Here is a 26,567-nt window from a genome sequence, read left to right as displayed (position 1 = left end):
GGTCCTTTACTAAGGGCCCCCCTGCTGGCCCCAGAGATCGATGCTGACCCATGGTGGGGTGGGAGCTCAACAAGAGTCCCACCATGGCCCAAGTCCAGCATATCAGCATGGGGTGACATGTGCCTCTAGAGAAATACCCCATTCCAGGGACGATGCTGGCACCTGCAGCACCATTTTCAGTACCCCCTTGTACGGGCTTCATTGTCCCCCTGAGGCAGCTGCCCACCCACAGCCTTCCCCTCTCCTCCCCTGTGCTGGCACTTGGCCCCACAGCAACCCGCTGACAAATCCCGCCTTTAGTTCCTATGGCAGAAGCCAATTCCCCCCCCCACTAATCTGCCCGTGCATGCAGCCTCCACCTGCTGAGCCAGCGGAAGCCGTGCTCAGCCAGCCCCAGCCAGCGCCAGGGCTCTGAAACCCACTCCGGCTGCAGAGCCTGGAGGGTGGCAAAGCCTTTGCACCCTGGTCCTCCTGCCGTGGGAAATCCCAACCCTGCTTGGCACCAGGCAGTGAGGAGTCTGCAGGCAGCATCATCTGGCACCAGGAGAGCTGAGCTATCCAGGTAAGGGCAGGGTGCAGGCAGGGAGGTGACCAGAGTAAGCACTGTCCCTGATGTGCCTTGTTCTGCCGGCTACCAAGGAGAGGGTCTGGTTCCAACCTCCTTCACTGAGCCAAGGTCTTGTCCTCCATTTCGGCTGCTGGGCAGTCCTGCTGCAAGGTCACCCTGCAGCCGGAGCCTGTGCTGAGCTCTGGAGCCATCACACACTGAGGGACCCCAGCCAGGGTCCGGAGCTTTCTAGTCCCCAGCTGCAAGGAGGGTTCGGAGCCGGACCCCGGCGCAGGGGGGAGCAGCAGCGGAGGGGCTGGCTGCGGCACCGTGCCCTCCTTGCCTAGGCAAAAGGACAGCGCGGCTATGCCCCCCTCCCGGGGCAGTAAGGCCAGCTGTCTGTTCCAGGAAGAGGGGAGACACTGGGGAAAAGCCAGAGCACCGGGCATTCCTGTGCCGGAGCTGCGGTAGCGGGGCGACCCCAGCAGCATCCTGCTCGCAGGTGCGGCCGATGCAGCTGGGGGGGCCGGATCAAAGCGGGGTGCAGGGGTGGGAGCACCGGGCTGCAGTCCGGCGGGCCCGGAGCCGAGGGCTGTCCCAGCCCGCCCGCGCGGTGCCCTTGGCGCGGCGGGAAGCGCTAGGACCCGGCGTGCCGCGGCCGGCAGCGCTGGCACCGGGCGGTGCGGGACGGGACCGTGCCCTGCGGGCGGCGGCGCCGCGGGAAGGAGCCGGCAGCTCCCGGGGAAACGTGTAAGCGACGCGGTGGTGCCCCGGCTGCCTCGGGTGCGGGTGGGCGCTGGGGAGGAGCGGGACCCCCGGCAGCAGCGGCGGCAGCGCTCGGGGAAGCCCTGGCAGGCGTCCCGCGGCCGTGCGCGGCGGCCGGGGCTGCGGAGGTGGCCGGGGCTGCGGATGTGGCCGGCTGTCCGACCGGGGCTCCGACCCTGTCGGTGCTGGGTGCTGCTGCCTTCCCTTCCCCTCCCTCTACAGGACCCCCGTGGGGCCGGTCAGGGAGGCTGTCCCGGGAACGCAAGTACCACGGGGCAAGAAACGCCTCTCCTCTCGCCATCCCCCGATACAGCCAGCTGGGGACGGTGTTTGGTTACCCTGCCCGAGGAGATGTCGCCCGACCACTGGCCACGGCCGCCGCTTACTGGCCCCGTCATCTTCCTGTGTCAGTCCCAGCCCTCTCTGAGTGCTGGCTCCCTCCCTGCCCCGCCAGTCACATGTTCCTGTACGGCCCCAGGGCTGCCTGCACCACAGGGAACACCTTCAGGCAGCCCTCCACGTTCTTGGGGTTCTTGGGGCTCTGCCACTGCTCACCTCCCTGCCAGAGCTTCTTCTACAGCCCAAATCGCCTCTTGCAGGCCCTTTGCCCCAGTAGTAGCTGGGCACTCTCCCATGACCCTTTCTATTTGTAGATTGACCGCTGGAAGCTTGCCCTCCCCCCTTGCACCATTCCCCGTGCAGGTCCTTTCTCCCCAGGCACCATTCCCTGGCTGCCCTCGGTGTGATTTGGCCCAGCACAGAGGTCCTGGCTGTGTTGTGAGTCCAAGGCATGACCCAAGGTTTGTTTGCAGGAGCCTGACCTCGCATACAGGCGGAAGAGAGGTGAAGGTACAGGCAGAGCAGGGTTCATAGCATGGCCCTTGACCCAAATGAGTGGTGCCTCTTAAGGTCAGGGCACGGCCCTGCTGCCCCTGTAAAGGTCTTAATGCAAGAGGTGAGAAAACAGGGTCCCCACTGCTGCTTTTTGTCCTTATACCTCCAGTGCCCTGATGCTGTCCTGGGAGGGAGTGGGTGCTGTAGGGGCTGGAATGGATCAGAAAATGTAGGGAGTGAGGGAAGTTGGCACAGTTGGGTCGTAGGAGATAGTGAAACTTATCTGTCATGGTCCTCAGGCTTGTGTAGGGAAGGTGATGGAGGATGTGGTGGAGGAGCACCAGCTGTGCTCCGCCAGCTGTTTTGTCCACAGACATGTAAGAAATCCTGCCATTCCCTGCCAGGAATGGTTGGAGCATCCCTGAAGGCAAGCTGGATTGCAATGGGACCAGCAGGATGGGTGATACGGGCAGCAGTGGCAGAGAAGTCTGTCCAGAATCAGAGACAGCAGCCCTGCCCTGAGCTACTGCCAGCAACAAGACCCTCCAGGGCTCTCCAGAAAGCTAGGCTTTTGTGGAGCTCATTTCCTTCCTGAGAAGCCTGCTTTTTTTCAGGGAACCCAGCACCTCCATGACTGCAAGTGCAAAGCAGGGCCAGCAGCAGCACTGCTGGGGACTGCATAGCAGCTCAGCTCTGCTGAGATCTTCCCAGCTCTGCCATCCCAGGATACTGCACTAGCAAAAGCCAGGTGAGACTTTCCCACCTGCTTGCATCCTCTGGTGATGGCAGATCCTGTGTGGAGAGTGGAGAAGACAGGGGGTTGGTGATGTCTGCAGCTCCTCCCCAGAAGAGGGATCTTTGTGGGAAGCCAGCCACCAGTGTTGAAAGGGCTGACTTTTGTCACCTGTCTTGCCAGAAAAGAGATTTACTGGGTCTGGGTAGCAGTGTTAGAAGAGCAGGCTGTTTCCCTGGAGACTGAGTCTCTATCAGCTGAGTGTGCATGTATAGAGTAAGCCTGAGGCCGTAAGTCCAGGGCAGGGTAGTGCCAGGAGGCCCTCTTGTTCCTGGGGCACTGGGTCAGTGGCACAAGGGTGCTTCTGGATGCCTCACAGCCCAGGATGAAGGGGAGAGGCTTGCAAGCTGCCTTTTGGGATGTAACCTATGCTGAGGAGGTGCACTTCATGCCTTTTCCCATCCCATCCTTGTAGAGCTTGGGGTTCTCAGGGGACCAGCCAGGACTCCTTCTGTGGTCTGCAGCTGAGCAGCAAGCACAGCCCCACAGGATAGTTATCATGTTCAGGGTGACTATCACAGTGCTGTGTCCTCAATGTGATCCATCCTGACCCTGAGATCTGATTCCTAACACTATCCCTGCCCTTCTGCACAGTGTGTTACCTACAGGCAAACTCTGTTTCTTTAAACCACCTTCAAACAAAAAGCCCTTGCTTCTGCCCTGGATTTCCCTGCTTACTCCCAGATTTCCCAGCTCCCACTCATCCCCAGTCCCCCCACGGGTTAGCACAGCACACACAACAAGCCTGCTCTTCGGGGTGCCTTGCCCCACTTTGTGCACTTGGCTCCCAGTGCCATTTATTCCCCCATCTCCCTGCTGCAGCTCACTGCCTCCTCATCCTCATGGTCACCCCAGTGCTCGGGCCCGTGCCTACCCTACCCTAAACCCCCCGCCCGAGGGTGGCTTGGCATGCCTCCCCACCCTGGAATGCCGGACCCTTTCCCACCAGCTCCCCGCTGCTGGGAGAATGCCACAGCTGCGCTCCCCGCACGCTGCTTCCCCGCCGTCGCCGCCGCATTCCGCGGGGCCGCTTAAACCCGCGCCCGGCTAATTCCTTCCCCGTGGGCTCCCCGTGCTCCCGCTCCCGCCGGGAGAGGGCCCGCGCCCCGCGCCGCCGCCAGGGGGCAGCCGCGGCCCGCCCGCCCATGAGTTTGCGGGTGCTCAGCGCCGGGCCGGCCCCAGGGCCCCGCAGAGCCCCGCAGAGCCCCGCAGAGCCCCGCGGGGTCGGGCAGCTCTGCAGAGGGGGTGGGAAGGGGTCAGGGGACAGTGCCTCCCCCCCGGCGACAGGCAAATTCTGCCGCGCTCCCCCGGTGGCATGAGCGCGGGATGCTGCCGGCTCCCAGGCACGTACCCCAGCCCGTCGTGTGAGGGGTGCAGGACCCCCTGAGGGTTTCCTCCTCCCTGGTCCGTGTTACAGCATCCTCTGCCCACGGGTGGACACTCAGCTTTGCAGAGGGGCTGAGGAAAGGGGGGAGGGCAGTCCCAGCGGTACCCTGGCAGCTGGGCTGCTGGTCATGGGTTTGGCCTGCCTTTCTTTTGATGTCCCATGGTTGTGCTCCACTGGGTGGCCTGGGGGCCTCGTTTCAGCTTGGGAACCTGGGGAAGCATGACTGGCAAGGAGAAGAAATGATGAACGGCTGGTACTGTTGGAAGCTGTGGGAAAGGGCTCTCCTGGAGACCTCCCTGGGGGATGTTTAGGAGCATTCAGCCACAGCTCCGCTGTTGATTCGCCCAAAGGGGAAAGCATGACTGGATGGACTTAGTCTCCAGGCAGGATTTAGTCAGCTTTGCCAGACATTTGCACAGAGCGGAATTCCTCCACGCCAGCCAGCAAATGTCGGGCCAGGCACAGACCAGGGCTGGCACGGCTGTGAGAGCTCCTGGACCTGTGTTTGGAGCTCTCATCTCTGCAGGTGGCCATGTGCCATGGTCCCCGTGGTGACCACAGAGCCTGCCCGGGAGCAGGCTGGCTGGGAGAGCAGGTGGGCACCTTGGCCCTGCCCTGCCATGCAGGATGGGCAGACTCTGGCTGCAGCAGCACTCCCTGAGCGCCGGAGCATGGCTCTGCCTGCTGCCACCAAGGTGCCTCGGGAAGGCTGATGGGGAGCCATTGCTTCAGGCTATCCTCCAGAGCTGGGATTCACCCACCCTCCAGAAAGCCGCCTTCTGCCTTTTAGATGGTTCTTGGAGACCCCGGGAGTCGCTGGGCACCTTGCTACACTGGGGTGTGGATGGACTTTGTCGAGGGGGGAACAGGACCACACAGCAGCTGCCACCCCTCTTCCTCTTGCCAGGTTCCCTGGCTCCCAGCAGTCCACAGCTCCCCTGCGGTGTTTTACGAGTGTGGCTGAGTGCCAGCCAGCTCCTTCCTTAATGGCTGTGCTCCATCGTGGGAGACTGGTGCTGCCAGCTAAGGAGCAGGATATGCCCCCGGCACTGCTTCAATGGGCCAGATGACCTTGACTATAGTGTGGCTCCCTCTGCCAGCACCAGCTCCATCCTCCGCCAAGGAGACCTGGAGTGACACCCTGACCGGGTGCTTGGAGTGGTCTGTGCCCCGGGGCTACCATTTCTGAACGCCACAGGATGTTCCTGCCTGTCGCTGAGCCAGGGGTTAACCCTGTCTCCTCTGGTACAAATGGGGCCTGAACTGTGTGTCTTGAGTTTATCCAGGCCTCAGCTTGGGCTCTAGCAGGCAGAGACTGCCTGCTGTGAGGTAACATTTCACCCTTGGCCGGTGGCGGCACAGCTGTCACTCAGTAACTAGCACCCAGCAGCTCAGCTGGTAATTGGTGCCATTAGTCAGTATTTACTCCCTTAATGCTTGTAGGAGAAAGCACATGGGCAGCTGGAGCTCAGGAGAGGGTAGCAGCAGTGCAGGGAGGGAGGCAGAAGGCTGGGGATGGTAGGATTGCCAGGGAAGGATTGTGCGAAGGAAGATGGTGAGGATGGGGGACCCTCAGCAGTGGCTTGGGTAGAGGGGCTTGTGTCCCCCCAGCTTGACAGCAGGGAGATGCCCTGTGTCCCAAAGATGCTGCTGTTCCATTGGGGCAGGCTGCCCCCACCTCCAGCAGCCTGAGAGGGGGCTGGAGTTTGACTGGACCCCACTGTCTGTGCCAGATCCCAGGAGCCCTGTGGGCACCACGGGTCCCTTGCTGAGCTGGGACCAATCAGCGGACAATGGGATTTGTTTCTGCTTGCCCAGCTGGAAAACACCCATGGCCTTGCCACTGGGCTGGGAGGCCCTTCCTTGTCGTGTCTCCAGACCATTTGCTCACCAGGGCTGTGAGTGCTTTAGGCGTAGTGGTATCACCACATTGCATCTCAGTGCTACCAGCAAAGGGGGATGCTTAGCATGGGGAGGTGGTGGGGCTGATTGGGAGCAAGAGCCTCCCTCTGCCCTGCCTTTCCTTGCAGGGTTTCACCAAGGGCTGCTCCACTGCCGGCAGCGAGCTCCTGCTGCCCTCAGCCCACTAGTGAAGAAGTCACAGGCAGCTGCCTGACTTTATCCCTGCAGGCCGGATCGTGCAAGGAAGCAGAGGGACGACAGGATGCTGGAGGTCTGCGTGGCTCCCTGCAAGCGGTGATGTACCAGCTGGATCTCTGTGCCACAGGCAGAGTTCAGGAGAGTATTGCAGCCCACTCCTTACCCACCTCATCCCAGCAAGGCTCAGGCCATCAGGTGAGCATGACCTCTGCCTTAACCACCTCATCCCAAAATGCAGGGCAGGGCACCAAGAGCCCAGGGGTTACCATCAGGAGTCCTGCAAGCAATGACTGGAGATCTCGTACCCCAAAAGGGTCTGCCAGCAGCTCTTCAGCCAGGACCCTGCTCCAGGGTCAGCCGGGACCAGCAAGGGAAGAGGAAAACTAAAATGATCGGTCCCTGAGCCGTTCGCTGATCTCGGCAACAGGCTGAGATGCTTTGTTGACTTACAAAGCATCCATGATCATTGTAGTCTCACTATAACTGGATTCCCAGGAGCCTGCAGTGGGTTTTTTGCCCCCATTGGCTAATAGATTAATAACCTGCTGGTGATTGACAGATGTTCGGCACCTTCTATGTTTCCCTCCATGTGACTGATTAAAATACCCCTTCTCCCCCATTCCCCCCTTTCCCAATAGGGCTGCCTTCTCACACATGCAGGCAATTGGATACAGCTGCTAATCTGCTTGCCACTCCACTCCTGCCTGCCTGCTCTGCCTTTCAGACATACTGGCTCTCTGTTTCTCTGCTCCGTGGCACCGAGGGCCAGTGCAAAGGCTCTTTGAGCTGTCCTGCCCATGCCTTCCTCTGGAATGGGGCAGGCAGCATCCAGTGGAGGGAAACACTGTCACTATGGGTCGTGCTTGCAAAGGGAAGCGTGGCTTTGCAATGGAAAGGAGAGCTGGATGGCATGCAGCCCCCTGGCCTCAGCCCTGCTGCAGGCTGATGGCCTTGCCATGCCTCAGTTTCCCCTGTCCCTAGCACAGGCACATTACAGGGAAAGGGAAATCTCATTGCAGAGGAGGGCTGGTGGGTTAATTAATGTATGGTTGCAAAGTGCTTGGAAATCTCCAAGGAAAACGGTCGACGTGGGTGCCAAGTGTAAAGGATTCTGAAAACATTAAGTGCCTGCAAATGCTGCCTAGCTCCTCAGGCCCTAAAACTCAGATATTGCCCAAGAGGCACCAAAAATATTTCTTCAGCTCATGTGATGCATTATCCACTGCTTGGAATAAATCTCCCTTTTGCTCTTGCTTTCCAAACCAGCTGTTTATTTGTTTTCCCCTTTTGGATTTCATAGCTTTAGTTAAAGCAGGGAATTGCTACAAGGGAGGAAGAAAAAAAACCCCAGCTTTTGTGAAAGGTTTGGCAGCAAGCATCACTGAAGGGAGAGCACTTCGCCTGTTTGTTCTGCCTGTTACAAACTAACTGTGAGCAGAGCGTACAAATTGGGCTCCAGGTGACAGTGTCACAATGCCTGCAGTGCACGTTCGAGTTTTCAGAGAGAAAACTCGAAGGGCTGGGCAGCTTCAGCCCCACCAGCATGCTCTGGGAAGCATGTCCATGGGACTCCCAGCCTTATGTAAGGGAGAGGCTTTGCTGGCTGCTTTCCTCCCTTGCCTTCTCCCTTTGCTCTGGGGAGCGCAGCAATCTGCCAACAGCAGCAGCGTGTTTTGGCACTGTGCTGCTGCATTGGGGATGGAGAGGGTGGGAACGCAGCAAGCCCCCGGGCCACACTTGAGGCTGCCTTTTCTCCTTGCCCAAATTACACTGGGGAGAAACATCTAGATCTGTGGGTCATGCAGTGGTGGGCCCAGTACCTGTGCTGGGCAAAGCACAGCTGTTTCCAGTTTGGAGCAGAGACTGTTTTCGTAGCTGTTTGCTTTTTCTAGGAGGTTTGCTATTGTACACGCAGAGGTGAAGATGATAACATGAGAGTCACTTGGGAGCAGAGGGTTCTCCAAACACAACACCTTTGCCAAGATGAAGCAAGGCAGCTTGTCCCTGCAGCAAGTGCTTGTGTTTGTGGGGCAATAAATGAGTTGTTATTGGCTGTGCAATTTGTTACCTTCCCATACACCGCAGAGGGGTTGTCACCCCTCTGAAACTGCATACTGCCATTGACATTACACAACCCAAGGACTTGCATCACTCTTGGGAGCAGCCGTGCTCCCTGAGGGGCTGAAGTGCCCCTACGGAGAAGAGAACCTTGAGTGAAATGTCTCCTGTCCTGCACCAGCCAGGGCTGGATTTTAAAGGATCTCCCAGACTCTCTCCCAGACTTAGCCTTCTTCACCCCATGGTGTCTTGCTCGCTCCAGGTCTTCTACCTGCACAAGAGAAGACATCATTAGGCCCTGTCCTGCAAGTTGGTGACGGGTTGGTGCACAGGTCTGTGCAGGGAAGCAGCCAGCAGCCCGTGCTGTACTTAGGAGCTGGAAGCTGCCTTTCTCCGTGCCTCCCCTCGGGCCTGTCTGCTGGACTCCTGTCTGCCTGTGGTCACCGGTGGCTGGGACACTGTTCAGCACTAATGGATTTCAAACCCCCCCTCGCCAATGAGAGATGTCTCTGTTGAGAGATGTTGATTCCCCTGCTTGGGGGAGTGGCTGTGCAGACAGGACCAGAGCTGCAAATTAGAGAACATTTAATCCTGTACTTTGGTGATGGTAAGTGCTACGCGCCCTGCTGCTGAAAGCCTCGGGTGAGGCAGTGGTTACACCCACCCTGTCCTGAAGGAGAGACTTCCTGGAATATCCACTCAAAGGTAAATTTTGTGGTGTTTCTCCTCCCGATGGGGTCTGAGGTTATAATGATGCTGAGAGCCTTGTCCTGGCTTCTGGAAGCACAGTGTTAGTTTGGCTGGGCAACGTCAGTCTAGACCCTGTGCTGAAGTTCCTGGGGGAGTTGTTTCTCACAGCTTTTAGTCTGTGCTAAAGTTGGAGCTTATATAGAGAAAAATAAAATTGTAGAGATGCTCATGCTGCTGGGCAGCAAGTGTGGACATCACAAGGAGAAACACAGCACCCAAGCTGCTGTGGCATCCATGTTCCAGGGACTACCAAGGGGGCTTCTGGGGCTCTGTGGGTGACAGCATGGCACATCTCAAAGCTAGAGAGGAGGTGACAGGAGACATCCCAAGCAGGTGACCTTGCTTTTCTGTTTTGTTCAGATTTAGCAGAGAAGAGAGGAGATAGGAGAGGAGAGAAAAGACGAGGCAAGGCAAGGTGGGGAGAAGAGAGGTCTTGTCTGTGTTGTAGCTTAACCAGAAGACCTTCCAGATCAGAATGGCTTAGGGAAAGGGGCCTGAGGAAAGGCAGGCCCAAGGCTTGGATCTGTCATTGCCTGGGAGATGCAGCCTGGGAGCTTTAATTGGACATGAGAGCTTTTAAATTTAATTTGATCTGATATGGATCTTAAATTTAGGAAAAGAGCCTCCTGTCTTACTATCTGGCAGCATTGTCTGCCGCTCCCTTCATGTTGTTAGTGTACCCTCGTATCTGACCCCAGAAGCCCATAACCATGACAAATATCTGACCAGCACAGAGGGAGAGATCCAGCTGTGGAGGCTGCTACTGAGCAGATCAGTAAAGAGGTCTCTTCCTCAGGGTGACACTCTGCAGTGTCATCATTGCAGATCAGAAAGCACTGGTAGTTGTCTCAGCCCTGTTACCACTGCGTTTTTCTTGGGCTTTGAGGGCTTTTTGCTTATGTGGCAATGTTTTGTAGGTCTGTCTTAAAATACAAGCTTGGTGCTTGGATTCTGCAGGAAGATGTGTGCTAGAGATCATCTTGCTGAGCGAGCGTGAGAATGAGAATCTGCCGGAGCTTTCGGGGGTGTTTAACTTCTGGTTTTAATTTCTAACCCAAACTGATCACCATCTGCAGAGAATTTTCTGAGGCTGTTTATTAATGGAACAAATGTTTTAATGGTCAAAGCTGCTGCGGGGACTTCCTGGTGCCACTGCCTGTGTCCACACAGCACAGTGAATGGAGAGAGCCAGGAGGGCCCTGTTTTCCTGTAAACACCCAGCTACATAAAAAAATCCCAAACTTGTGTGACTGTTTAACTGCATTGATATGAGGTTAAAAACAGGTGCACTCCCCTTTACTGGGGGACAAAGTACCTGAGGAATCCTCCACGTTTGCAGTTCAGCTGAGCAACAGGCTTTTATCACAGCAGAGTAGATATTTATTCTGGAAAGATAGGAGCCTGGAGGCGGCAGCCTGAAAAAACTCATCTTAGAGTTTGTTCCTGCCCTTTGGATACTGCATATACATGGTACTTATATCCTCAGAATATAGGGGGATAGCTAAGGTTCACAGGGCTCTGCACATTGCCTGCCATCCTGCGTAGCACCACCACAAATACACAGTGCAAAAAGCTGTCTTTAATCCTCTCTGTGACTTACAGAATCATAAACGGTTTGGGTTGGAAGATCATTGAGTTCCAATCCCCCTGCCATGGGCAGGGATGACACCCATTAGATCACTAACTCCAGACAGCTATTTTTATATATACATACATATATATATATATATATATATATATACGCACACATATATGTGTATGTGTGTGTGTATACACATGCATATGTATATATACACGTGTGTATGTATATGTGTACATATATATACACATCCGTATATGTATAAATAAGGATATATATTACACCCTTAGGTGGTGACTGCCAGCAGAGAGTGTTTTTGTCTGGATTAGAACGCAGCATGTGGGACAAGTGAGGAACGTAGCAAATTTAGGGGCCAGTTCACACTCCATTTAGAGCCATACTTTAATGCACAGCTCCCGTTACAGCTATAATATTTACTAACGCATGGAGATTAAGGCAAACCCGGCGCTGGGTGCGGCTCCGGAGTTAGAGAGGGCTTGCTTTGCTCTCTTTCACCAAGAAGCAGGCGGCCCGCGGCCGGGGGTTTTCCCGCCAGATGCGGGGCGTGGAGCAGCGGTAGGCGCGGAAAAGGGGGCGGGCAGGGGTGGGCAGGGAAGGGACAGCAGCAGAACGCGGGGCGGCGCGGACAGCGCGGCGCAGGTGGGTTCCCCCCGAGGTGCGCACGGCTGCCCGCGGAGGGGTCGCGGCTCTGCTCACCCCTTCTCTCCCGGGGGCGAGGGGGAGCGGGGAAGGGGCGGGAAGCGGGGAAACCCGCCGCGTCTCCCACGCGGGAACCGCGTGGCACGGAAGGCGGCAGGAGGGGAAGGAGGAGTTTAGAGAGCGGGACGGAGGCGGCGAGTTTATCCGCACCGGCGAGAGACGGAGCCGGAGCCGGCAGGCAGCGGTGGGCGCCCGCGTTCCAGGTATTGGCTCAAAGTCGCCGAGCTTTTGGCCACCCCGGCTCCCTCCGAGGCTCCACGAGGCGTTTCAAAGCTGCCGGGTGCGTGGGCAGCCCTCGGAGGAAGCCGGGGGATGCCCCAAGCTCAGAACCCGGCGCCACAGCGTGGGGAGAGGCGGCGTGCGAGTCGCGGGTTGGGGGGCCGGAGGGGTGTAAGATGCACAGATACTGCTTTTTGGGGGGCGGGGGATTCTTCCTTGCTACCTTGCACGGCAACTACAAATCCCCCTTCACAGTTACTGCCGGGGGGAGAGCATGAGGTTTTGAGGATGCGAAGTGGAGCACGTGGCTCTGGGGATGCAAAGCGCACCGATGCTCTGATACTTGGGATGCAGGACTTCACCGAGGGGTTTGTGCAGCGCTCCTGCGGCCGCAGAGGTGCACATCCCTGCCGAGCAGTGGCGCGTGTGCACGGCAGGCAGTGTCTGCCACCATGCCTCAGCCGACGGGTGCTGTGGGGAGCCGCTGGCAGGTGCGTGGGCAGGGTGTCGTGTGCTGCTGTGCGAGAAGAGGGGCAGAGCCCCCTCGGCTGACAGAAAAACTGCTGGGTCAGGGTTGCTCCAGGTCCTGCTCAAGAAAATGCTCCCAGTTGGCTGTGGGATGCTGTGGAAGATTTCAATGAGTGTTTCTTTCCATTCCTGAGTAAACCGTCAGCGTTAAGGGAGAGCCTGGTCCAGGCAGAAGCACCAAGAGCTCCTGTAGAGCCCTTTTGTGCTGTCCTCCTCACTCCTGTAGTTAAATCTGAGCCTCACACCCCTGCTAGATGCTAATACTGCCAGACCAACACAGTCCCTGCCTGTACTCACCAGCACTCCCATCTGCCTCTTGGGAATGGGCTGTGGAACTGCAGACTGTGTGGGAAGGCAACAGCAGCTAAGCCCCGGAGCTGTGGGATCGCAGACAAGTAAAGCCTGTATCCTTGATCCCCAGGGCTAGGGGCTACAGGAGGAATTTGTGCAGCTGTTGGCCACAGCTGGATGCACTTCCCGGCAGCTCTGAAACAGAAAGCAGCCCAACAGCCCCTCAGTTGCCTGTTGTGAGCAGTCACAGTTGACGGACTTCTGTGAGTGCCGACATGGGAAATCCCACTCTCCTTCTGCACTGCATCCCAGCTTGGTGGCATTTCCACTCACCAGCCCCTGGAAAGTGCTGGACAGCCTCAGGCTCCCTGGAGCCTGCCTCCTCTGCAAAGCTATCTCAGGATGTGGCTGTGCAGGGATGCTTTTCCCTTGGGTTCACTGGTTGTCTTCGTGCAGCTCATGGGCCATTGATAGTGTCAGTCCGGTGCTGGCACCACACGTATGCCCTCCAAAGCACTCCTGCTCCTGGCATTTGCTTTTTGCTCCTGGAAAAGACAGGTAGGCTTGCTCTTGGCTCACCAGAAAGGTTTTCACAGAGCAAAGGCACTTTCTTTTCAGCACCAAGGGCTGTAACATCAGACCCAGAAGACGCTTTGCAGGATGACTCTTCCCTCCACCACTAGCACAGACACAAGGTGGAGGCTTACACTGTATCAGATACCTGGAGTGAGGAGGCTGAAGAAATTCACTTCAGCTTGAATCAGTAGATGTAGCACCAGCACACAGGACAATATGGCACCTGCATCCTGCAGTTGTCCCTTTTCTCCAGTCCTTGCCAAGCTGCATAATTAACTACTGGCATCAATTCCCAGCATGGCATCCCTGCTCTCATTATCTTGGGCTGGGAGGTGTTAATGAGCCTCTTCCTCTTTAAAGATGAGCCATGGGCTTTGTTGTTGCCCTGGCCTGACCTGTCTTATTCCTTGTTGTGGTATGGGGGTAAGCCAGGGTGTGGATGACAAGGTGCCCGTTCACCCACTCCCATGCTGCACCTTCCTCACTCTGCCCAGCTTCATTCCCAGCTCTCCTGGTAGAGGCAGGGCTTAGGGAGCAGCCCATTGGGATGGAGGGAGCCCAGGACCACCTGTGTGCCCTATCCAAGTGGGAAGGCACCAGCCACTGGCTTTGGGAAGCCAGCAAACAGCTTCTGGTGGTTTTCAAGGAACACATGTAGATCTTGGTTGGTTTTGTTCAGTGTAATGTCCAGGCCCTTGGCAAGTGCTGCAGAAGCTGCAGCGCCTACTCTCATCCACAGAGTTCCATTCGCTAGTGGTCCTTGCCAGCTCCGTGCTGACCCCACAATGTAAACCTCGCTTACCTCCCTGTGCCTTCCTGAGCCTTCCCAACACCGAGCTCTGTCCTGAGACACCTGCCAGCCCAGCACTGTGCTGCTTGGGGCTGCAGGACTGCCAGCTCCCAGAGTCTCATCTCTGTGCTAACTCTTACTCAGCTGCCAAGCTGAGGCCCAGAGCACTATGTGGAGTGAGCTACAGGCATTTTCAGCTGGGCAGAAGTCAGGGTTTTACCAGCCACACAGCTATTTTGATTTGATTAAGCAGTGCTGTAAAGACTAATTGCTTCTTAGGTTAAGAGTGTTCAAGATGTGGGATGGGGAACAACTGTGCAGAGTAGGAGCAGATCCTGGGTGGGTCTGGTTACATCAGGATGCATGGTTTGGAGGGTCTCAGTGGCCCAGCTGAGGCTGCAGCACAGTACTGCACCCCGTTTTCCCACTCCAGATTCTGCAGACCTAGCTGGGGGGCTGTATATGGGCTCTGGGGTCCCCGTGTGGGAGAGGAGCTGTGATGCTGCATGAGGAATGCTTCTAAGGATTGCTGTTCCCATGAGACAAGGGAAGCTGTTGTGTAGGAATAACACTAATAGTCCTTTGTAATTTCATTGATGATGGAGGTGATAGGAAAAACATCACTGTTGTGACCTTTTGGTCCTGCTCTGGCTTGGAGCAGGCTTTTTCCTGGTCTTGCCAATCCCCAAGAAAGGGGAGGCTCAAAGCTCTGTGTGTGTGGCTTTCATGCACTAACTGTGACACAAATTGGTGAGCCTGGCGTTCTGGGTGCAGTGCTTAAGGCTCTCTTTCAGCCTCTTGGTTAAGCCATCGGTGAGCACAGTCAGGTTTCATCTCCAGGAGACCGACTTTCCTTGGGGCCAAAAGGGAGCAGAGACCTATTGCCTGCCTGGCAGCTCGTGCAGAAGCTGTCAGCAGGAAGGCAGATTTCCGCAGGGCCTTCTTGCTGCTTCCCACCACACGACTGCCAGTGAGACTTGCTTTAGTTCATTTGCTTTAGAACTAGTCTGATAGGAAGGCACCTTGCTGTGAAATTTCCAGCTGGAAATTCATGGAGTGAGCAGACCAGGAAGCTGCAGAGGGAGGAGGCAGGCAGGGGTTGGAGGTGAAGAGCAGGGCTGGGAGAGATGTGGCTGAGTGGGCAGCAGCAGTGGGACTGGAGGGTCGTGCCATCGGCCTCCCATGTGCTGAACAGCCTGCTCTGGCCACGTACTGAGGCTCAGTCACGGCAGCAGGACTGTGTCATCAACCGTGCTGTGCCAAGGGCAAGCCATCAACCTGAATGTGTATCTGCATCCCCAGACTGACGCTGAAGTGGCTCCAGCCTCCTGCAAGGCTGCTGGGGAGAGGGTTGTCCTGCCTGGGTTGCCCTGCTGTGGCTCCAAACATGGTCCTCATCCCTGCTTGGTTCATTTTGCCTTGCACATCCAACCACTGACACTGTGCAGGGACACAGAGCCAGTTTACACCTGCAGCTGAGGGCCTGCTCACCTGGCTCAAGCTCATGAGGGCTTTGGAGTTTTGCTAGAGTTTTTGTTCATGGTCATAGTAAACCCTCATGAGAAGAACTCCCCTGTTTTAAGCTTGGGGATAACCCGTGGAAAACAGGCAGGATGGCAGGAGGGACTGGTGACAGATCTGGCTTCTCAGTCCTGCCCAAGGCTCAGGGTTGAAGGAGATGCCAGCCTTATCTGCCTTGCCTGCTCTACCTGTGACAAGCCTTGTTATTTCCTGGCCTCAGGACCAAGTTGGAGGCAATTGCATATTTTATCCTCCTTCAGTGCTGTACGCTCAGCTCCCTGATGGTATTTGCTCTGCCCCCACAGGGAGCCCAGTGCCGCAGGACACATACAGTGCTTTCATCCTATTAAGGTTTGTAGGTGTTGGGCTGTGGCTGAGGATGGCAGGGTTGGGTGGGTCTTCGTGGCATTCTGGCAAGAGCGGGAGTGTTATCCATTAACCACAGGAGGAGACAGACCAACGGCAACACAGCCAGGCTATTATGAAGTGATCCACCCTACCCTGCAGCTTCTCCTTCCCGTCTTCACACCCACTCCTGTGGCCACGCAAGGCTGGTATGTCTGTGTAGTGAACCACATCAGGACATCGATCTGCCAGTGTGTTCCTGGACAGGGCTGTTACCCTGGAGGCAGCAGGAATGGGGTGCCCACATGATGCAGAATCCATGCCTTGCGGGGGATGAGGGAGGTGCTGAAGAGCACTGCGTTCTCCTTGCCTGGGCTCTGCAGCTGGGCTGGCTCCAAAAGGGGAGCCTTTGACCAGAAACAAAACAGCATCAGTAAATAGCCTGATAATCGATACTCAACACACAAGTTACCTGCTACCAGCTGTCCCTCCCTTCCTTCGCTGTGGCTGTGAGGGGGATGCACTGTGTCAGAGGGGATTGCTTCAGCAGGGCTCAGCCCCTGGGCTCCCCATCACCTGGCATCACTGTGGGAGTGCATCAGCGTCCACCCAGGCAAGCCCTGACGGACACCTTGCCAGATGACCAGCCCACCTCAGTGAGGCTGCTGTAACCTTGGGTCTCCCAGCAGGGTGTCTAGAGCTGCCTTCATCTCCTCTGCTCCCCACATTAATCTGGGGAGTCTGAGAGGCTGGTGGAGCCTGCAAGCCAATGCTAGCAGCTGCGAAGTGCCATTTCCACATGAGCAGAGCACTTGGTGGCTCTCATCCAGAGTTTTCCATGCTTCCCTGGGATATCCTGAGGATACTCAGGGTCCCAGACAGGCTGCGATATCATGGCTGTGGCACACTGGGCGGTGGCTGTTTGCACGGATGTAGCAGCCCGGGCTGGGATTTGGAAGGGATGTGACTTGCTCTTTCCCAACTTGTGGCTGGGCTTATTATTATTGGTTGTGTGGGAGATTCTGTTTTGATGGGATTTGGGCAGACACAGCTGTCCCCACCTCCTGTTTTCTCTCCCTGCTTGATCCTACTTGCATAAAGATTTCCCTGTTTTGCCGCTGTTTAGCCAAGGCCAGTGCCAAGGGTGGGAGGTTTGGGCTCTGACTTATTTGCTCCGAAGGAGGTGTCTGCCTCGAGTCTTGCTTCGGCTCCTCATGTGAGACCTTAGTCCTGCCAGGCTGTTTGGGGAAGCTGACTTATTCAGGGAAGAGGGTGCCAGAGATGGTGCTTCTGCCCTGGGTGTTTGCTCCAACTCCTTTGCTTGCACCACATCTCTGACAGCATGCTGCCTCCTTGGCTTTCCACTCCTCGGTCCACATTGTGGACCTCAGTCCAGATTGTGGATTACCCACACAGCTCTTCTGTTTCTGCCACAGAGCAGGGATATGGCAAACCCAGCTTTCAGCAGGCAGCATCTTCCCTGCTGGGAAATGTGCAGGTTTATGTGGCTCCTCGAGTCCCTTCAGCTTCTGGGACTTGTGGGGACCCCTTTAGCCCACTCTTTGGAGATGGCTGCAGCTTTGGAAGTGAGTGATTTGGCACAAGCAGACCCAGACATCCATCCCTTCCCCTTCCTTTTGTTTCTGGGGATTGTGGGGTGCCCCTTGGCTGGGACAAAGCAGGTTTTTGAGGTGAGGGGGGATAGACACTCTCTGTCTCTTGGAGCAGAGCCACTGTGAAATAGCTGCATTTAGCATCTGAAGCCAGTTCGGGATTTGCAAGATGCTGTGGCTGTCTGGGCAGTGAGCAGGATCTTGGCAGGACAGGTGGCTGGCAGACAGACTACATGGGACCCTGACAAGTCCCCAAACCTGCTTCTGTGCTCACCATCCCCTTTCTCAGCAGGGCTGCAGACATTTAATGCCAAAAGTAGCGGTCAGCCAGGGCCCCTATTCTGAGCTGTCCTACAAGCGAAAGGCCCCTTTGGTCTGTGGGAACCCAAGATAGCCCATGTATTTCTGTCCTGGCCACTGAGCACGGCTGACATGCAGAGGACAGAGCCAACCTCGACTCGCCACAGGCCAGTGGTAGTTGGCTCCTGCATGTCTGTCCCAGCTTCTGCCAAGGGGGCTGCTGCTCAGTGGGGAGGAATTGCCTCTCCGAATTTTGGAAGCTGGGGAGATGGTGACACCAAGGGGAGATGGTGACACCAAGGGAAGATTGTGTTGTTCTGGCTCTGATTTAGTTTCTGTGTCCTCCACTAAATTGGAAACAGCTGTTCAGCCCAGACCAGCCTCCAAAAAACTGCTGAGGGGGAGCAAAATGACCTTTACACCCCAAACAGGGCTGGCAGCCTGCTGTAGGCCTTCTGCTGGGCTGTCCAGGTGTGAGGGCAAGGCTCACTTTGTCCCACCCTGGGGATGCTCTCCCACCTGCTCGGGGGACAGCAGTTCAGCAGCTCCCACTGGGTTTGGGCAGCTCTTGCCTGCTGAGGGTCCTGCCAGCTCTGCACCTTTGAATCTGGCCCCATTGAAGAAGGAGCCAGAGTTGGAAGGACAGCCGCTCTCCTGGGAGGTGGAGGTGCTGTGGGATGCAGGAGGTGGCCAGGTGGCAGGGGGTTGCTGCAGGCAGGTGCTCTCACTGCTGGTTGGCTGCCAGCTTTTCCTGCTCTTCTAGAAGCATCCCTGTTTTGGGGACAAGTGAGTGAGGGCTCAGGCTCTCCTTGGGGTTCCTGTAAAGTGCAGGGTGGCATTTGGGGTGGGAGAGTGGTTGAGCTGAGCCCTCCAAGCCCCTTCTGCCTTGCCCCTCACTGCAGGACTGTCTTGAGGACGTCTCAAATAGAATGTAAGCTGTCCCCATCCTTCTCCTCTGGACCTTCACTGCAGGTTTCTCCATGCTCAGCTCCTTTATGTTGTTCCTGGCCTGACTCCTTCTGGGGTCTGCCAGCTCTGAGCTCAGTCCTGGAGCCAGTAACATGAAGCAATGAAGGGGGAATCATCTCCACTCTACATCCCAGCACCCTGGGTGCTGCTGGGGGCAGGTGGCCTCCTGCAATCCTGCTCATCCTCTCTGGTGCTGCTCCCCAAGCAGTGACCTTGGGGTAGCCATGTGTTATTGGTTGATATGACCCTACCAAGCCCAGGAGAAGGCAGGCTATGGAAAAATTCATCTTACCCCTCTTTCATTCCTTGGCTGTGGGATTCTATCCCCTGGGTTTCCTCCCACGCATTCAGTGAGTCCTTATCTTCAGACTTGTCTGGCTAAGAGCTGTTTTGCTCTTGTCCTGTTTTGCTGTGAGCTCCTCTCCGCTCCCCTCAGCTGCAGACGTGAGGGGGAAGTGGGACATGGTCCTGTAGGCTCAGCCCACCCCTCTCACGTGCTTCAGCTGCTGCCTAAGGTATGGCCAACCAAGATACCATCAGTGCAGACAGACAGGGATTCCTCTTGAGCAAGCCTATAGAGAATACAGAGAGGGCAAAAGCTGCTAATGCAAAAGAGGTGCATCTGACAGCCACATCCTAAGGGGTCTTACCTAAGCGCTGTCCCAGCCCACCAGGGAGCATCCCTCTTCCCACCCGTGTGGAAATAAGCCTGTGGGATAGCCAGGCTGCAGGCAGGCAAGAGCCATAGCTGTGCTTTGTGTTGTGCATGGTTGGGATTGCCATTGTCCTCTGTGCATGGCTGTCCTGGCATGTGGTGGCCTGTGCCACTACTGCATCAAGACCCAGGCTCCTCTGTGCAAGGAGGACCTGCTTCCAGCTCGGGGCTGCCTCTGGCTGCTCCTTGTGCTCCCAGCTGAATTTTACATTAATGATGTCCGGTTGTTCTCCCCAGGTGTCCTGTAAGGTTTTCTCCACTTGGAAGCGGAAACGTGGTTTCCTCCCATTGTGCTTCTTCCTGCTGCAGCCCCCATATCGATTCCAGGGAAGCACCCCTTCCCGAAGCACTTCCCCTCCCTGTGGCCCCCAGGCAGCACCTCCACTGGCCATGCTGGCACCCCTGGGGCTTGGACCAGCCCTGCAGACATGGGCTGTGAGGGTCTGCTGAGGATGCCCGGTGAGGATGAAGGTTTGGGGTGAGGCACCCCCAGGCTCTCCCCAAACCCATGGTGGTCCCTCAGGAAGCCATGGTCAGGTGTCGTGAGCTTGGTATGAGCTGTGCATGCCCATAGTGGGTCACCCTCTGCCCCTTTCCACCTCCTTGCAGCTCCTGGAGGTGCTGAAAGCTGCCTGGAAGCACCATCCAGGTCCTGGAGATGGTTTCTGCCTGGGCTTGGAGGCTTCTGCAGCTGCACTGAGTGAAGCCCTGAGCAAATCCCTCCCTCTGCCCTTGGGAGAAAGGGTCTTTGTTTTAGTAAATTTCCAACAAATGGAGTTTGAAGCTAGCCCTGGAAAAACATGTCTCCTTCCACAGCCTCCCAAGAAGCAGGTTGGGGTTTTGGCTTGTAGGGGATGGTCCTTTCCCTGGGGAGAGCAGCCTAAGTGGGCGCCATCAGAGAAACCAGCTTCTTGGAAGAATCCCGTCTCTGCGAACAATCTCCTGAGATCAGCTTATCTCTCTTCCTCTGACGCCTGCTCATAAATGACGTTCCCCCCCAGCTCCTGCCCTCCCCCGGGCACTTGAATCTCCTCCTGCATCCCCAAACCACCGGCCCTGGAGCAGGCAACGGCTCCAATATTTGTCGGGCTTTTCCTACCTCTCCCAAGGCTGCATTGTCCCTGCATCGTCCTGTGGCCTGAAGTGACAAGGAGCAAGGGGCTGGGACCACCCTGCCTTTCTGGTAAGCTTGTTGTGACATTACAATGTCCCCCTGCAGCATCTGATGGGATGCTGGGTGGGAGCTCCCATCTCTGCTCCTGGGGGTTGTATGGGTTCCTGGAGGGATTTTCTCTGGCCAGGGACCAGACTGCACCTGGCCTTGGGCACTCACCACGTGCTGAGGAGAGAGGTGTGTGGGTTCTTGTGGGGCTGCCATCGATGGCATTTGACCAGTAATAGTCAGGCCTGGGAACCCATGCAGCTGCCCCGCTGGAGATGTGGATGTCCAGGGCTTCCTGGGACTCAGTAATGTCACCTAGGGTAGTTTTAAGGCTGGCTCTGCTTTCTACCTGATGGGAAACCCTTCAGGGACAGTGCTTGAGTCCCGACAGGCCCTGGGGAATTTGCTGCCCAGGCGGATCGCTTTACCTGCCAGGGGCAAGGGCCCCCAGGGAGCCTCTCAGGGCTCCTTGAACTCTTCAGATAAGGGACTTCGCAGCTGGTTGGTCTACGAAGTTCAAAACACACCAGGGCTGAATGCTCCCCCTGCACCACCCGTCATCCGAGATAACAGCAAGTGCTGGGAGCTGCGTCAGTGTCCACAGCTGCTGCTCTGCAAGGAGTTTGTGGTGTCTGCTAGTGCAGCAAGCCTGGAGGCAGAGGGGGTCTAGAGATGCCTCTCCTTTTGTCCTTGGAGGAGTGGAGGGAGCGAGGTGAAGCAGGTCAGAAACATTGCCCAGGGACCCTCATTCTGTGGGGTGAGGGTGCTGCACAGAGCACCTTGTAAGAGGTTTTTTTCTGCTGGCCGAGCCCAGGCAAAGCAGTGGACTTTGCAGACAGCAAGTCAAGGGAAAAGGTAGAAATACCTGCTCCCTCCTGCTCCCCTGCTAAGCTCTCTCCTCAGGACACAGGCATGGAGTAGAGGCTGGGAGAGCAGATGGCATCACAAGGCTGTTTACTGAGAAGCAGAAAGGAGAAGAAGAATATCAACTTGCTAATGGAAACCGCTCACAAAGCACTCCAGGACTAGGAAAGCTGCTACAGGACGTTGGACAGATGAGGGATCAGAGAAAGAGAGACCACAGCAGACAAGACAGATGAAGCTTTTACCCCTCTGTTAGCTCCACAAGAGCCTGAGCAGTTTCTTCCACCTTCCTTTGGGGAGCGCCTCAGAGCATCTGCAGAGGCAAGGTTAGAAAGCAAAGGTAAACAGCAACAAGTGTCTTGGGCTGGGCAATGTTCCCGAGAAGGGAGGATGAAGTGGCTCGCTGTGACTGTGTGGCTTCTAGTCATTCATTCACAACTGCCCCAGCCCCCAGGGACTGGGAGGAGGGAAAGATGACGTTCTTTTCTAAGAAGGGCGGAAGGAACTTCAGGGAAAAGCCGACTGCAGAATCTGCTGCGTGTCCTGGGTGTCTGTGCAGGGACAGGGCCTGTGCGCAGGTGGGGAGGCTCCTGTTGAGGGGCCCTCAGGACTGGAGCAGCACTTCCTAGGGAGTCTGGGCTCAGAGTGCCCACACTGCTTCCAAAAAAAAAAAATTTCCAGTCAGCTTTCAGCCCAGTTTTTAAGGGAACTTGCTGGTCAAGAGGGAAAGTCCTTGCTTGGCTCCATAATTAGTATGAAAACAGGAAGGAGGGTGTAGGAGTCAGCAGTCATTTTTCGCAGTGAAAAGAGATCTTTGCGTTGGTCACATGTTTTTTCAACACATTCATGAGTGACCTGGAAAAGGGAATGAGCAAGGAGATGACAGGGCTTTGCTGAGGTGATTGGATTACTCAGGTTCATGGGGACAAGTGCCAGCTAGGAGGAGTACTGACAACCATTACAACACCAGGCAACTGAAATTCAGTTTAGATAAATATCAAGTGATAGACAAGGGGGGAAGGGAAAAAGCCCCAGATCTGCAAACAAGATTATGCACTGAGCCAGCCATGAGCCGGCCACTCACAGCAAGGCCTGGGGCTATTTCAGATAGCTCAGTGTGCATAAAAACACACACTGCATCATCTTTCCCAGTTAAAAAGCAGAAACAAAGCAGGAAGGCCTTGTGCCACTCTTCAAATTGTCAGTCCCTGTGTGCCCCCAGCATCAGCACCTCTGGAAGGATTGAGAGGAGCCAGGGAAGGTTTGGAGAAAAGCAACAAGGAGGACCGAAGGCATGGAGCCATGCCTGAATGACTAAGTGAGCTAGAATTTCTCGGTTTGGAAAATGTGCTGTTGGGTGGATACAATCCAGGTCTGTAAAGCAGCCACTCCAATGTTCATCCACCCTTTGATGTCGAAGGCAAGGGAGCCCTGGTGAGGCCCTGCATGTGGGGAGAGCTGCTGCCCCCTCTCAGAAGCTCCTGAGTTGACGGGGGAAGCAGGATTTCACAGAAGTGAAACCCACCATGGCTACAAAACACATGAACATCGTGTCCTTTCAGCTCAGAGGCTGGGGGAACAGTCAGGCAGTTAGTCCGTACCCGTGCCACATTTACTCTTTCCTAGCATCTGCTTTTGCCCTCTGATGGAGACCAGCTTGGAGCCAGACCAGCCTCTGCTTTGACTCAAGGCACCTTCCTACCCTTGTTTTGGGAGGGCTTGTGTTTCTCTCAGCACTGCAGTGGTGGCACACAACTCATCTGTCTAGTGAAATACAAGCGTGTGTCCTCGCAGCCAGTGACTGATGGTGGAGGTGGGCAGGACGCTGCCCAGGACGCTGATTCCCCGCACCTCGGCACAAGGTAGGAGGATCTGCAAGCAGCATGGTCAGAGTTCAGGCACGCATATGAAATCTCATGAAACGGGCGGTCTCATGCGTGCTTCCTATCTTCCAGCTGAGTCATGGCCACCAAGGTTTCGTGTGACTTGCATACCTGTGCTGGGCTTGTTCCATGCCTGCAGATAAACCTTGAGGGGCCCCTGGATCAGCCTTCCTGGCAGGAGAACTCCGGTGTTGCCCAGTGGGCAAGCGGATGTAGGGCATGGGGTGAAAGGCTGGTGAGGCAACTGGTCCTGTCCCATCTTGGCCATGCTTGGAGGAAGTACTGACATTATCCCTGCAAAGTGATCCCCTGACAAGGAGTGTCAGGAGGACACGAGGTGCTTGTCATTGAGTCTGCTGGCAACCCCTTGGCTATGGACTGCCAGGACACTTCTACACTTGGTGTGCTGTAAACGGCTTCTCTTTAGAGCTGGTGATTCTGGGTGTAATTCCATGGTGCCATAGCATGCCTACATGGCACCAGGGAATTGCTCAAGTGGGAAGCTAAGCATGCACTGCGCTCGCCCTTGGCTAAGGCAGCAGAAGCAGGGGAAAAGGAGGTGTGGGGAAAGGGAGAGGTAGGGAAGTGTCCAAAGCCAGGTGACAAATGGCTGCCTGCAGGTGTGGCTGTCCTGCAGTGCGGGTTTTTCTGCAGAGGTTAGGCAGCTTTGGTGACAAAGGCCCTGCCGTCAGCTCCCAGGGCTTGGCTGGCAATGGAGCTGCACGTGGCCACCGAGGATGTCACTTAGCATCTGTCACAGCCTTTGTGTGGCATGAAAGGACAATTAAAATTGTGCCATCTCTTGTTTGTACCTGCTCAAAGGTTCTAGCCTATGGTTTGTTAAGCCCACTCTTTGTGATCTTGCTTCTTGTGTAGGGGTAAGACAGACTGCTCTATGCCCAGGAAGAAAAGGCCAAGGCCCCACATCACTCCTCTTTTTCTCCCTCCCTCAGGATGTGCAGCCACCACCAGCAGAGGCTGGTGGCTGGGCTAAACACCAGCAGACTCCTGCGGGAGGCGGTTGGAGCTGTGCCGGCTGGAAGAGTAGCATCTGTTCCCATGTCCCATCGGGTAGGGCAGCTCTCCCCAAGAGGGAGCAGGGTTGCCACCTGTTGCTGGTGTTGGTTCCTGTGACCTTTTCTGTTTGTTGTAGGGTTCTTTATAACAGTCAGCAGCTGGAAGTGTTTCCCACTGTAATGACTGCTGCCCTTGGCAGGCACTGTCTCTTTGTGGAAAAAATTAGGAGGCATTTAGCGAAGTGAGACAGAAAACAAACAGAGCAGGCAGGAGACTGCGGCCGGGCAGTGCCTGCCAAGAAGGCCGGGCTCCTGACGCAGGGATGTGGGCACTCTCCAGGCGGAAGCAGGAGGCGGTGGGAAAGCAGCATGGCGGAGCGCCCTTCCCCAGCACCCCCAGAGTCCTACTCCCGACCCCCCCTGCCTCCTCCCCAACACCCCCGGCTCCTGCCATCCCCTCCACGGCACTCTTGCCTGCCTCCCTTCCCTGGATGCTTGGGCAGCGGGACCTGGGCTGTGTGCCAGCTGTGGTACCCGATACCTCTTCTCCTCCTCCTCCGCGGGTGCCGCTAGACCCACAGGGCTCCAGCCCCCGTGACTTGAGCCAGGGCCCGGCACTCACCCCCAAGAGCGGGGGGTGTGGACGCAGGGGGACACACTGCCTTCAAATACTCTGAACACAGGACTCACCCTGGCTCTGTCCTCTCTCCCCAGGTATGTCTATGGAGTCAGTCCCTTCCCCTATTTCTTGGGACAGCTATATGACCTGGAGGGGGATGGAAGGGGGATCAGGGGCTTGGCTGGCAAGGGGGAGCATGTTGAGGGCTTGCTGGGGACCCACGGGGGAAGCCGAGGTTTTCTTGCCTATTTTGGGTTGAGATCTATTTGCTTGGAGACGAGCAATGCCCTGGTGGGGTTTCTGTGTGCAGTTGTGTTTGCAGACCCCTCTGCTAATCCCGGGTCAGGATGTCTCCTCCCCGCCGAGGCACCGGCAGCCTGCCAGGAGGGGATTTTGGGATGTTTTGTCTGGAAGCCCAGATGGCTCAGAAGGGCAAGGCAGGAGCTGTCGTGCCCCCGAGTTCTCTGTGTGGGAAGGCAGGGGAGCAGTGCTGCAGATGGCTCCGACATAAACAGGGTGGCACCTGCCGGGTTGGCAGAGCCCTCGATCCTTTGCAGGCATACTGTTGTCCTGCTCTGTCTTTCCCAAGCAGCCCAAGGGGCTTCCAAAATCCCTCTCCACATCCTGCCGCCTATGTTTCGGCTCCATCACAGCTCAGGCTCCCCAGCCTGCAGGATCCTACCGGAGGAGGAGGCGAGCTGTGCCCAGAACCCCACGGGCAGCTGCGCCAGGGACGGGCTGCGCTGCCTTTAATGCACGCCGGGGCTGGAAGGGACTACAGATCCCAGCATGCTGCTGCCTGTCTCCTCCTCCTCCGCCTCCTCCGCCCTACCTGGCAGGGCGCAGGCAGGGATGCTGCAGGCGGCATTGGAGCGGGCGTCCGCGGGGCATGTCCCAGGGGGGCCAGGGACACGGCGCCGGCAGCCCCGCTGCAGGTGAAGCCCTGCGAGAAGTGCTGGAGCTCCCCATGCTGCGCCGCCCGGACTGGAAAAGGACAAGGCAGGCCTGCGGTTCCTCCGGGCGGCTAAGCTAATCCCCCTCTGCCTCGGGGAGAGGGGGTGACCGGGGAGGGAAGGTCCCTTCTCGGGGTTCCAGGGGCCACATCTCTGGGGCTCTCAGAGCGGTGCAGCGCCTGGGCAGGTGGTCACGGGGAAAAAGGAGCGGTGGGCGCCCGGGAGGGGACAGCAGTGCCAGGGACGCCCTTGGCTTTTCAAGGTGACCCAGGAGAGGGCTGTGAGAGCCGCAGGGAAGTGGAATTGAAAACGGGGGATTTGCTGGTTCTGGCCGGAGAGGCTGCGGAATTAAATGTGTCTTTTGTGCCACCGAGCCCCGGGCGTTGGAGGGAGCTGGGGCGGGCAGGGGGGGCAGACACAGCCCACTGCGCACATGCTTCACTCACAGCCCCAGGATTGGGGACAGAGAGCTGCAGGCTCACAAATCCCTTAAGAGCCTGCTGCAGGCAGCTGGGCAGCCAGCATGAGCAGTCTGGGTACCTCGGGAAAGCAGTTTCCTTTCAAAGGGAAGGCTTCGTGTGCCCAGCCAGCAGAATAAGTGTGTGACTGTGTTTTCTGGGTTGGTGTTTGACTCTCAGTACTGTGGAGCACTTACCTGGCAGCATGGGTT

The 26,567-nt window shown here is 56.7% G+C and overlaps 1 protein-coding gene across 14 annotated transcripts in view; it reads left to right on the top strand.

Annotated features, from left to right (window-relative positions):
* The first annotated feature begins 376 nt into the window (after positions 1-376).
* Positions 377-26,567, top strand: part of SLC29A1 (solute carrier family 29 member 1 (Augustine blood group)) — a 33,955-nt gene continuing 7,764 nt past the window's right edge. The window contains exons 1-3 of one of the 14 annotated variants that reach the window (XM_069009860.1): positions 5,765-5,881; positions 6,060-6,224; positions 6,457-6,621. The gene's annotated coding sequence lies outside the window, so the exon portion shown is untranslated. The other 13 variants (XM_069009858.1, XM_069009859.1, XM_069009862.1 and 10 more) reach the window with 13 other exon arrangements.

The sequence above is a fragment of the Aphelocoma coerulescens genome, chromosome 3 (genome assembly GCF_041296385.1).
Source record: "Aphelocoma coerulescens isolate FSJ_1873_10779 chromosome 3, UR_Acoe_1.0, whole genome shotgun sequence".
In the NCBI taxonomy this organism is placed as follows: domain Eukaryota; kingdom Metazoa; phylum Chordata; class Aves; order Passeriformes; family Corvidae; genus Aphelocoma; species Aphelocoma coerulescens.
This window is presented reverse-complemented; position numbering and strand designations above follow the sequence as displayed.